We start from the raw sequence: 13,218 nt of genomic DNA, 5'->3' as shown, positions 1-13,218 counted from the left end.
CCCTTGGTCAAGGCACATATGAGAAAGCAATCAATAAACAACTAAGGTGTTGCAACAAAGAATGGATGCTTCTTATCCCTCTCTTCCTGCCTGTCTGTTTCTATTTGTCCCTCTCTCTCTGTCTCTGTTACCAAAAAAAAAAAAAAAAATGATCTGCAGATTTCAGTCTATTACTAAACCTTCTGTTTTTCCTCCATCAATTTCTCTGTTGGAAAGTAGAGCACTCCCAACTCTGGTCTGATAGAGGTGCTCATAAACATGGTCCCAACAGAACCCAGAGGACTGTCCCTGGGAAACTATTCCTGAGGATGTGCCACTTGAACATAATGGGGGAAAATGGCTCACATAACTGGGTGAATGGTGGGGGGTTGTATAAGAAAACTATGAACTGCTGTTCAGGATTGCTGATTCATAATATGTACATCCTCAAATCTAAACCCAAGCATTGTTAGAAAGTTCTTCTTAGGTTTGTTCTCTACTCATTATGAATACAGGGTCCTGCCAAATTCTCTCTGAGTCCTGTGAGTTTGGGTAAAGATTCCACCTAAGAGAATAGTGAGTTCTGTCATATGAGTTGTGGATTCTGCCACTATGGAGAGGAGTCCCACATGAGAGACTAGTGGGTCCTACTTTGTGCATTTTGGGTCCTTCCACTGTGGGTATGTAAGTCATCCTAAGCTAGGGTTGATGGAAGGTGCCATGGAGATTGATACTGTCCTATACAAATGATAAGAATGGACGCTTAGTAAATAGGTGATATTCTCAAGATGTGCACTAGATGGCAACAGAAAAAAGCGATTCTTAGCCGTATTCATCTGAGTGTGTGCAGGGGTCCACAGTGACAGCATAGAGTCCTGTCACTTTGGTTCTACATCCTCTGAATGTTGGAAAGGGTGTTACTGAGAAAATGCAGACCCCTGATATATCATATATGGCCCTGTAATTCTGCATAAGGATCCCACCTATGAGAGAGTATGGGGTCCTGTCATTTTGGTGCTAGATTAATATATGGTTATCACATCTTTGGTTGTTAGGATTGAGATAGTTTTCTTTAGTAATCAAAGACCTGATTAAAACAATATGAGATAGCCTGACCAAGCGGTGGTGCACTGCATAGAGCATTGGTCTGGGGCACTGAGGACCCAGGTTCGAAACCCAGAGGTCACAGGTTTCAGAGCAGGCACATTGGGCTTGAGGGCAGGATCACTGCTTTCAATGTGGGATCAAAGACATGACTCCAAGGTCACTGGCTTGAAGCCCAAGGTCGCTGGCTTGAGCCCAAGGTCACTGGCTTGAGCAAAGAATCACTGGCTCAGAGGGAGCCCCCAGGTCAAGGAACATATAAGAAAGCAATCAATGAACAACTAAGGTGCTGATGCTTCTCATCTCTCTCCCTTCCTGTCTGTCCATCCCTTTCTCTCCCCCTTCCCACCTTCCCGACAAAAAACAAAAAAAAACCCCAAAAAACAAAAAACAAAACTCCTTTTATCCCATACCTTTTTATTCACTCATAATATACCTTGTTGTGGTCGTTTTTGTTGAGAAAGGCAGGGAGACAGACAGGAACATCAAGTTGTTCTCATATTGCCCTGACTACAGAATTAAACCAGCAACCTCCATGCTCCAGGTTGAGGCCCCAACCATCTAAGCTATCTTGCCAGGGCTTAATTTTAATTAATTTTTTTGAAAGACAAAATGAAGGGAGGGGGAAGGGAAGCATTGTTGTTACACTCAGTCATGCATTTCTTGGTTGCTTCCTGTGTGTGCCCTGACCAGGGATCAAATACACAACCTTTAAACACACAACCTTGTTTCTGGGCACTCGCCCTTTTTTTTTTTTCAGAGACAGAGTGAGAATCAGAGAGAGGGATAAATAGGGACAGAGAGACAGGAAGGGAGAGAGATGAGAAGAATCAATTTTTTGTTGCAGCACTTTAATTGTTCATTGATTGGTTACTCATATGTGCCTTGACCATGGGGCTACAGCAGATCCATTAACCCCTTGCTCAAGCCAGTGACCTTGGGTCCAATTGCTGGACAGTCCCTTAACCAACTGAGCTAATGGACCAGGGCCATATCTTGTTTTCCTTTTATATACAATTCTTCCTTTTTTTTCTTTGTAGCTTCAATATATTAGAATTCTTAGCCTTTAAAACATTGTCATTTCTAGTGAAAGCTATGAGTAAGGAATTGTGAATTGTCCATTGTACCTGTCTTCTTGAGATAGGTATTTATAAACAAATTCAATCTTACCTAGAGATGTATTTACTCATAGCATATTTTTTTTGGTACTTTTCTAAAGTGAGAAGCAGGGAGGCAGAGAGACAGACTCCTGCATGTGCCTGACCAGGATCCACTCTGCATGCCCACTAGGGGGCTATGCTCAGCCCATCCGGGCCATTGCTCCATTGCACTGGAAGCCATTCTAGTGCCTGAGCTGGAGGCCATGGAGTCGTCCTCAGCCCCTGGGTCAACTTTGCTCCAATGGAGCCTTGGCTGTGGGAGGGGAAGAGAGAGATAGAAAGGAGAGGAGGAAGGGTGGAAAAGCAGATGGGCGCTTCTCCTTTGTACCCTGGCCAGGAATCGAACCTGGGACTTCCACATGACTGGCCGACGCTCTACCATAGAGCCAACCAGCCAGGGTCCTGACATAGTATTTTTTTACCTAAGTGAATTTTCCTGCTGGAATGGAGCTTTGGGTGAAAATTGGACACTTTGAGTGCGGGTCCCTCACCAATGCCACTGGAAAACAAGCAATGGAAACCCACCAATTGGGAGTCCTCACTGAAGGCTTCTTGACAGGCACTCACAGGACCTAGATCAGCCAATCCCTGTGGGTTGGGCGGGGCCTCCCACATGGTGACCCAGCCACCCAACCTGAGCCCAGGACTGTGTTATGCCCACCACTGAGAGGCAGGCACATCCCATGCCCCGCCCTTTCAGCTGTTTCTTACTGCCCATTGGTGGATAGGGTCCTGCCATCGCAGCACTGATTGGCGGCCTGCACCTGACTGGGCGGTACAAACAGGAACCGTGCACTCCAGGGCTTCACACCTGAGGGCGGGAAGCATACGCGGCTCCGAGGAGGCCCTCAGGCAGGTTGGGCAGCGCCAGGAAGACTGACAGAAAAGTGCGGGGCCTTGCTGTGGGAACGCTCAGCCCCCAGACCTCCTGATTCAAGCCTAGGAGACCTCAGATGCCCTCACGCTGAGAGGCCCCTGACCCAGCCCACCTCCACGTACCCCCAGTCTGCCGACCCAGAGGCCCTCAAAGCCCAGAGGAACACTGAACCCCGTAAGTGCTGAGACTGCCAACACCCTGAGTACTCCAGTTCTCCGCGGTCCTTCAGATCCTTGTCTCCTCATCCCAGCGCCCCCTCAGCCCCTCATTCCCTTGCCCCCACAGCCTCTGGTCCCTGGCCCCTCGCCCAAGCCCATCCTCGGTCCCGCTGCCAGCCCCACATGTCCTCTCTCGGGGCGGGAGGTCAGACTCAGTGCCTTCTCCCCTCAAGCACGTGGGCTGCACCACGGACTCAGATGCAGACGCGAGTCTGCTGGGAGGTGCTGAGGGAGCAGCGGGGAGAGCGCCAGCGGAGCCGCAGGTGAGCACGGGTGCGGCGGGGAATGGGAATGGCGGGACCCGAGGTGCGAGGCGCGGTTCTGCCTGATGGCTGTGCGGGGTCACGTGGCTGTGTCTCCCCCAGGCCCCCAACGCCTTCAGGGACATCCGTGCCTACTTCTTCTGGGAGGGGTGGCCGCCATGGGTGACTGGGAGAAGGTGCGCTGCCGCAATGTGCAGAGGAACCAGGACACGCTGCTGTGCACAGGTGACGGGCGCGGGCGGGACCGCGGGGCGGGAACTGGGGTGCGGGAAATAAGGGCCCCACGCGACTGGCCGAGTGTCCTGGCCACTCTTCAAGCACTTCGCTTTCGGGACCACGATTTTGTTTCTACCCAGGCCTTAAAGTCCCTCTGCCCGCTTTCATGGGTCACCGCCGGCAGGCCACCAGACCCCCGGCGGAGAACACTGAGGACTCACATGAAGATTGGACTCGGAGGCAGCGAGGTGAGGGGCTGCAGGCACGGCGCTGCCCTTTAGAAACCGACCCCGGGTCAGGTCCCTGCCCTCTCAACAGCTAACGAGGGACAGAACTTGCGTTTAGCAAACGAGTGAGATGCAAACACATTGTGCAGTAAGGGGCGATTTACCATACTGCTTCCATGTGTAAATAATTACACGTATTTATAGATGTGTTAATGAGCAGGAACGGCATAAAAGTATAAAACCATGTAAGAAATAACTCATTCAGAACACTTTTCATCACAAGAGGAGGAGGAAGGTGTGGCCGGTGAGCAGTGCTCTAGGACAGGGGTGCCTGAGTGGCGCCGGCCACATTGCAGATGAGAAAGGATTAATCGTGGTGATTAAGGTAGCTGGGGTTGTCAGCCAGGGTAGGGACCATTGTATCAGTACCTGTGTCAGCCATGTCTTCAGTGTGTCTGGTATCATGAGGGTGTGGTCTGTAAGGTCCTTCTGCGTTCATGGGTCTAGCATTGAAACACAGCTGAAGTCCAGATGTGATCTCTAACTTGACCCAAGTGGTTTCTGTGGTCCACAAGACTGTTTGGTGCTGACCAGACTCTGATGATTAAGGAAGGGCAAGGACGGTTAAATGTGTAAAGGTGAAAGGATAAGAAGGAAAGGAGGCAAGGTGGTCACTGTACCATTAGACTGGACAAGGCCATTCTGAAACAAGAAGAAAGAAAGGAGCCCTGGCCAAGTTGCTTAATTTGTTAGAGAGTCATCCCCATACACCAAGGTTGTGGGTTTGATGTCCAGTCAGGGCCCATATAAGAATCTCCCACTGAAGCCTGAACAGGTGGTAACACAGAGGATAGAGCATCAACCTGGGATAAGCAGGACTCAGGTTCCCAATCCCAAGGTTGTGGGCTTGAGGATGAGTTCACCATCTTGAGCACGGGGTCCCTGGTTTGAGTGTGAGATCATAGACATGACCCCATAATCACTGGCTTGAAAGCCAAGGTTGCTGGTTTGATCAAGGGGTCACTGGCTCAGCTAGAGTCCCCTGGACAAGGCACATATGAGAAAGCAATCTATGAACAACTAAGGTACTGCAGCTATAAGCTGATGATTCTCATCCTTCCCCCTTTCTGTCTGTCTCTCACTAAAAAATAAATAAATAAATAAATAAATAAATAAATAAATAAATAAATAAAAGAATAATCAACCACTAAATGCATAAGTGAGTGGAACAGCAAATCAATGTTTCTCAATCTCTTCCCTCTTCTCTCTCTAAAATCAATAAAAAATTTTAAATTTATTGATTTTAGAGATAGGAAAGAGAGAGAAGGGGATGGCAGAGAGGACCAGGAAGCATCAAATTGTAGTAGTTACTTCTTGTATGTGCCTTCACCAGGCAAGCCTGGGGTTTTGAACTGGTGACCTCAGCATTCCAGGTCACAGCTTTATTCATTGTGCCACAACAGGTCATGCAAATTTTTATTTATTTATTTATTTATTTATTTATTTATTTTTAAAATAATTTTATTTTTTTAATGGGGTGACATCAATAAATCAGGATACATATATTCAAGTATAACAAGTCCAGGTTATCTTGTCGTTCAATTATGTTGCATACCCATCACCCAAAGTCAGATTTTTCTCTGTCACCTTCTATCTAGTTTTCTTTGTGCCCCTCCCCCCCTTTCCCTCTTCCTTTCCCCCCTCCCCCTGTAACCACCACACTCTTATCAATGTCTCTTAGTTTCACTTTTATGTCCCACCTACGTATGGAATAATGCACTTCCTGGTTTTTTCTGATTTACTTATTTCACTTCGTATAATGTTATCAAGATCCCACTATTTTGCTATAAATGATCCGATGTCATCATTTCTTATGGCTGAGTAGTATTCCATAGTGTATACGTGGCACATATTCTTTATGCAGTCATCTATTGATGGGCTTTTTCATTGTTTCCATGTCCTGGCCACTGTGAACAATGCTGCAATGAACATGGGGCTGCATGTGTCTTTACGTATCAATGCTTCTGAGTTTTGGGGGTATATACCCAGTAGAGAGATTGCTGGGTCATAGGGTAGTTCTATTTTTAGTTTTTTGAGGAACCACCATACTTTCTTCCATAATGATTGTGCTACTTTACATTCCCACCAACAGTATATGAGGGTTCCTTTTTCTCCACAGCCTCTCCAACATTTGCTGTCTTGTTAATAATAGATAATCTAACAGGCGTGAGGTGGTATCTCATTGCAGTTTTGATTTGTATTTCTCTAATAGCTAAAAAAGAGGAGCATCTTTTCATATATCTGTTGGCCATTTGTATTTCTTCCTGGGAGAAGTGTCTGTTCATTTCCTCTTCCCATTTTTTTTATTGGATTGTTTGTTTGTTTGTTGTTGAGTTTTATGAGTTCTTTGCATATTTTGGATATTAGGCCCTTATCTGAGCTGTTGTTTGAAAATATCATTGGCTTTCTGTTTATTTTGTTATCAGTTTCTCTTGCTGAGCAAAAACTTCTTAGTCTGATGTAGTCCCATTCGTTAATTTTTGCCTTCATTTCTCTTGCCATTGGAGTCAAATTCATAAAATGCTCTTTAAAACCCAAGTCCATGAGTTGAGTACCTATGTCTTCTTATATGTACTTAATAGTTTCAGGTCTTATGTTTAGATCTTTGATCCATTTTGAGTTAATTTTATTACAGGGGGACAAACTGTAGTCCAGTTTCATTCTTTTGCATGTGGCTTTCCAGTTTTTCCAGCACCATTTTATTGAAGAGGCTTTCTTTTCTCCATTGTGTGTTGTTGGCCCCTTTATCAAAAATTATTTGACTATATATATGTGGTTTTATTTCTGAACTTTCTATTCTGTTCCATTGGTCTGAGTGTCTATTTTTCTGCCAATACCATGCTGTTTTGAATGTCGTGGCTCTATAATATAGTTTGAAGTCAGGTATTGTAATGCCCCCAGCTTCATCCTTTTTCTTTAGGATTGCTTTGGCTATTCGGGGTTTTTTATAGTTCCATATAAATCTGATGATTTTTTGCTCTATTTCTTTAAAAAACATCTTTGGAAGTTTGATGGGAATTGCATTAAATTTGTATATTGCTTTGGGTAATATGGCCATCTTGATTATATTAATTCTTCCTAACCAAGAAAAAGGGAAATTCTTCCATCTCATTATATCTTTTTTGATTTCCCTTAACAATGGTTTATAGTTTTCATTATATAAGTCCTTTACATTCTTTGTTATGTTTATTCCTAAGTATTTTATTTTTTTTGTTGCAATCATGAAGGGAATTATTCTTTTGCGTTCATTCTCAATTGTTTCATTGTTGGCATATAGAAAGGCTATTGACTTCTGTATGTTAATTTTGTATCCTGTGACCTTACTGTATTGGCTTATTGTTTCTAGTAGTCTTTTTGTGGATTCTTTGGGGGTTTCAATGTATAGGATCATATCATCTGCAAAAAGTGATACCTTTACTTCTTCTTTTCCAATATGGATGCCTTTTATTTCTTTGTCTTCTCTGATTGCTCTGGCTAGAACCTCTAGTACCACATTAAGTAAGAGTGGAGAGAGTGGACAACCCTGTCTTGTTCCTGATTTAAGGGGGAAAGCCTTCAGTTTAGTGCCATTTAATATGATGTTAGCTGATGGTTTATCATATATGGCCGTTATCATGTTGAGATATTTTCTTTCTACACCCATTTTGTTGAGAGTCTTATACATAAAATTGTGTTGTATTTTATCGAAAGCCTTTTCTGTGTCTATTGATAAGATCATGGGGTTTTTGTTCTTTGTTTTGTTGATTTGGTGTATTACGTTAACCGTTTTACATATGTTGAACCATCCTTGAGATTCTGGGATGAATCCCACTTGATCATGATGTATTATTTTTTTAATATGTTGTTGTATTCGATTTGCTAGTATTTTGTTTAGTATTTTAGCATCTGTATTCATTAGAGATATTGGTCTGTAGTTTTCTTTTTTTGTGCCATCCTTGCCTGGTTTTGGTATGAGGGTTATGTTGGCCTAATAAAATGTGTTTGGAAGTATTGCTTCTTCTTCAATTTTTTGGAAGACTTTCAGTAGAATAGAAACCAAGTCTTCTTTGAATGTTTGATAAAATTCGCTGGTATAGCCGGCAGGGCCTGGACTTTTATTTTTGGGGAGGTTTTTAATAGTTTCTTTTATTTCTTCTCTACTAATTGGTCTTTTTAGGCTTTCTGCTTCTTCTTGACTCACTCTAGGAAGGTTATATTGTTCTAGGAATTTATCCATTTCTTTTAGATTGTTGAATTTAGTGTCATAAAGTTTTTCATAGTATTCTACAATAATTCTTTGTATATCTACGGTGCCCGTGGTTATTTCTCCTCTTTCATTTTGGATTTTGTTTATATGAGTTTTTTCTCTTTTTTCCTTGGTAAGTCTTACCAAGGGTTTGTCAATTTTGTTGATGTTTTCAAAGAACCAGCTCCTTGTTCTATTAATTTTTTCTATAGTTTTTCTGTTCTCTATTTCATTTATTTCTGCTCTGATTTTTATTATCTCCTTTCTTCGGCTGGTTTTGGATTGTCTTTGTTCTTCTTTTTCTAGTTCCTTAAGGTGTGAAGTTAAGTTGTACACTTGGGCTCTCTCTTGTTTGTTCATATATACCTGAAGTGGTATGAACTTCCCTCTTATCACTACTTTTGCTGCATCCCGTAGATTCTGATATGTCGTATTGTCACTTTCTTTCTTTTTTTTATGTATTTTTCTGAAGCTGGAAACGGGGAGAGACAGTCAGACAGACTCCCTCATGCACCTGACCGGGATCCACCCAGCACGCACACCAGGGGCGATGCTCTGCCCACCAGGGGGCAATGCTCGGCCCCTCCGGGGCATCGCTCTGTCATGACCAGAGCCACTCTAGCACCTGGGGCAGAGGCCAAGGAGCCATCCCCAGCGTCCAGGCCGTCTTTGCTCCAATGGAGCCTTGGCTGCGGGAGGTGAAGAGAGAGACAGAGAGGAAGGAGGGGTGTTGGAGAAGCAAATGGGTGCTTCTCCTATGTGCCCTGGCCGGGAATCGAACCGGGGTCCCCCGCACACCAGGCTGACGCTCTACCGCTGAGCCAACCGGCCAGGGCCCGTATTGTCATTTTCATTTGTCTGTATATATCTTTTGATATCTGCACTTATTTCTTCTTTGACCCATTAATTTTTTAAAAGTATGTTGTTTAGTTTCCACATTTTTTTGGGATTTTTTTCCTCTTTTTTGCAGTTGAATTCTAGTTTCAAGGCTTTATGATCAGAAAATATGCTTGGTACAATTTCGATTTTTCTGAATTTACTAATGTTGTTTTTGTGGCCCAACATATGGTCAATTCTTGATAATGATCCATGTACACTGGAGAAAAATGTATACTCAGTCACTTTGGGATGAAATGTCCTGTAGGTGTCTGTCATATCCAAGTGCTCTAGGGTTTTGTTTAAGTCCACTATATCTTTGTTGATTCTCTGTTTGGATGACTGATCTAGAGCCGTCAGCGGTGTATTGATGTCTCCAAGTATGATTGTATTTTTGTCAGTTTTTGTTTTAAGGTCAATAAGTAGCTGTCTTATATATTTTGGTGCTCCTTGGTTTGGTGCATATATATTAGGAATTGTTATGTCTTCTTGATTCAGTGTCCCCTTAGCCATTATGAAATGACCACTTTTGTCTCTGAATACTTCTGCTGTCTTGTAGTCAGCATGATCAGATATGAGTATTGCTATGCCTGCTTTTTTTGGATGTTATTTGCTTGGAGTATTGTTTTCCAGCTTTTCACTTTGAATTTGTTTTTATCCTTGTTACTCAGATGAGTTTCCTGTAGGCAGCATACAGTTGGATTTTCTTTTTTAATCCATTCTGCTACTCTGTGCCTTTTTATTGGTGAGTTTAATCTGTTTACATTTAGTGTAATTATTGACACTTGTGAGTTCCCTATTTCCATTTTATAGATTGCTTTCTGTTAGTTTTGTGTCTTGTTTGATCCTTCTCTTTCGTTTTTCTATCTTTTGTTTTTATTTGGTTGTATTCCATACATCTTTCCTCTGTTGCTATATTTTTTATCTCATGTGCTTCTGTGGTGGTTTTTTAATGGTGGTTACCTTTAAGTAATGAAAAGAGTTCCTACCCTGTTCATTGTAGCGCACTATTTTGTGAGTACTTTTGCACTCCATCATCCTTTGCTACTGTTAATCTCCATCCTCTCCCCCCCCCCTTTCTATTTGTTGTTGTCACGGTTTAAATTTGGTTTTATTGTATTCTTCTTGGAGCTTTTACTTGTGGCTTTGTATTTGTTTTGTTCTTTGTATCTGATTGGAGAACTCCCTTTAGTAATTCCTGGAGTGGGAGTTTTCTAATGATAAATGCCCTCATCTTTTCTGTATCTGTGAATGTTTTTATTTCTCCTTCATATTTGAAGGATAGCTTTGATGGGTATATTATTTGTGTCTGAAAGTTTCTCTCTTTCAGGACTTTAAATATTGGTGTCCACTCTCTTCTAGCTTTTAGACTTTCTTTTGAGAAATCTGATGATAATCTAATGGGCCTTCCTTTATATTTTGTATTCTTCTTTTCCCTGGGTGCCTTGAGAATTTTTTCTTTGCAGTTGGTTTGTGCCAATTTCATTATGATGTGCCTTGGAGTAGGTTTGTTGGGGTTAAGAAAACTCAGAGTTCTGTTTGCTTCTTGAATTTGAGGCTTTAGTTCTTTCCACAGGCTTGGGAAGTTCTCATCTATTATTTGTTTGAGTATGTTCTCCATTCCATTTTCTCTCTCTTCTCCCTCTGATTCCTATTATTCTTATGTTATTCTTTTTGATAGAGACAGATAATTCTTGTAGGGATATCTCATTTTTTAAATTTTTGTGTCTCTTCTTCTCTCTGTTGTACCTCAAGTTGCTTGTCTTCTATTTCACTAATCCTCTCTTCTATCTGGCCTGTTCTATTAGCTAAGCTTGTTACCTCGTTTTTCAGCTCGTGAGTTGAGTTTTTCTTCTCTGTTTGATTTTTTTAATAGTTTCAATTTCCTTGGAAATATATTCTTTGTGTTCATTGAGTTGTTTTCTGAGCTCCCAAAATTGCCTTTCTGTGTTTTCTTGTATGTTTTGGAGGATTTTTAGGATTTCTATCTTGAATTCTGTATCATTTAGCTCCAAGGTTTCCAATATATTAAATTTTTTCTCCATAGATTTTCCTCATCTAGCTGTGTTACCTCTCTTTCTTTTGTATCCATGATATTCAATTTTCTCTTCATTAATGTCATCTGAGGGTCGTTTTGTTGATAGTATTAATGAGATTTAATAAAGGATAAAAAGTTGAAAAAATAAAAAATTGAAAAGAGTTTTTTTTAAATTAATAATGAAATAATGAAAAATAAAATAAAATAAAAATTAATAAAAAAGGAATTTATTCCCCCATCATTTTTTTCTCTCCTCTTCTCTCCCCTCTTTCTTGAGAAAATCTTGTGGTGAACTGTGAATTATAACAAACAATGCCTTTCATGGAGGGCCTGAATTGTGGAAAAGTAATAAAGGGGCAAAAAAAAAAAAAAAGAAAGAAAAAAGAAGGGGGTATGGACCCACAAAAAGCAAATAAGGAAAAAATTTGGGTCAAGAATAAAATAATTTGCTTTTAGGTGTTGGTTGACTAAGAGTTATAATGAGAGGAATAAGAGGGAAACAGGAAAATGGAGGGACAAATGAAAAAATTACTATTGTATTTAGTGGAACAAGAACTAGATAAAATGAAGATCCAGGGATGGGAGCACTGCTAGTGAGTTAAAAAGGTGAAGTAAACACCCCCCAAAATGCCGCAAACGTAAGTTTGAGTCCCAGATAAGATAATTTGTTCATTATTGAGGTTTGAATGAGGGGAGATGTAAAGGAGAAAGGAAGAAACTAATATAGAGGGAGAAAAGAAAGAGAGAGAGAGAAAAAAGAGAGGGAACCAATAAAGGAAGAAAAAAGAAAAAAGAGAAGAGAGAGAGAGGGTTAAGGGTTTTGGAGTGCAACCCTCATAGAGAGAAAGGAAGAGGAAAGATAAGATAATGGGAGATGTAACAGTTATGGGTAGTGTAGTTCAAGGAGAGGAGAGAGTAAGACTGGCAGAGAGTTAATCGACCAAATTGGAGGAGGAAAGAAAATATCAAGAATGAAGATAAGAGAAACAAACAAACAAATATAATAAAATGTGATAGGTTATAAAGTCTGCGGATTATTCTTGATTTTGAGAAGTTATCTTCTTGCTTTTTCTTTTCTCTCCCTCTTTCTGGTTGTTGACTCTGTACCCAGGTTCTGCCCCTTTGTCATGCTCAGGTAGAGGTTTGCAGTTCATAAGTCTCTATGGCGATGTCATGTATTGTGCTTTAGTCTCATTGGCAGTCGAGGCTCATTAGCATTTATAGGCTCTGATAGTAAGAGAGTCCGTGTTCCTGGAGCCTTTCTCCTAGTCTTTCCTTCCTCAATTAGTAGCCTGATAATCCAGCTATGGGGTTGCTGCTGCCTCTGCCTGGATAGTAATAGGCTCAAATAGCTGGCAACTCCCCACTCTATTTCCACTCAACACAGGGCTCTGGGTAAGGCTCAGTCATTCAGAGCTGCTAGCATAATCAGGCGGGCTTCTGCCCACTCAAAGACCTCTGGCATTGCCACTCTCTCTGGTAACACGAACGGGCGCCCACTCCCGGGGCGCTTGGAGGAAACTCTCGCTCCGTCCCTGTGCACAGCTTTTGCAAGGTGCTGGGGCAGCCCGAGATTCTGCTTTTGGCCCACACAAAGGCCCCTGACTCTGCCCCTCTGTGGGATAACACAGGCGCGCACTGCCGAGGCACTCGGAGGAATCTCTCACTCACTATCTGCATGCACAGACCAGGATATCAGGCCGGCCGCCACCTCACCCTCTGAGTGAAACCCTTACCCACACGAAAAAGTTCCAGCATTGGAATTGGCTCTTGCTCCATCCCCGTGCGCGGCTTTTCCAAGGCACTTGGGTGGCCCGAGATTTTGCTTTCGGCCCTCACAAAGGCCTCTGTCTCTGCCTCTCTGTGGGACAACACGGGTGCCCACTCCCGGGGCTTTGGAAGAAATCTCTCGCCCACTATCTACGTGCGCCGACCAGGGGATCGAGGTAAATGGCTGCCCCACTTGTCTTTCTTT

At 42.4% G+C, this 13,218-nt stretch overlaps 1 pseudogene; it reads left to right on the top strand.

Annotated features, from left to right (window-relative positions):
• Nucleotides 1-3,629: 3,629 nt before the first annotated feature.
• Nucleotides 3,630-13,218, top strand: part of LOC136386502 (histone-lysine N-methyltransferase PRDM7-like) — a 39,543-nt pseudogene continuing 29,954 nt past the window's right edge.

This window comes from Saccopteryx leptura, chromosome X (assembly GCF_036850995.1).
Source record: "Saccopteryx leptura isolate mSacLep1 chromosome X, mSacLep1_pri_phased_curated, whole genome shotgun sequence".
NCBI classification, from domain to species: domain Eukaryota; kingdom Metazoa; phylum Chordata; class Mammalia; order Chiroptera; family Emballonuridae; genus Saccopteryx; species Saccopteryx leptura.
This window is presented reverse-complemented; position numbering and strand designations above follow the sequence as displayed.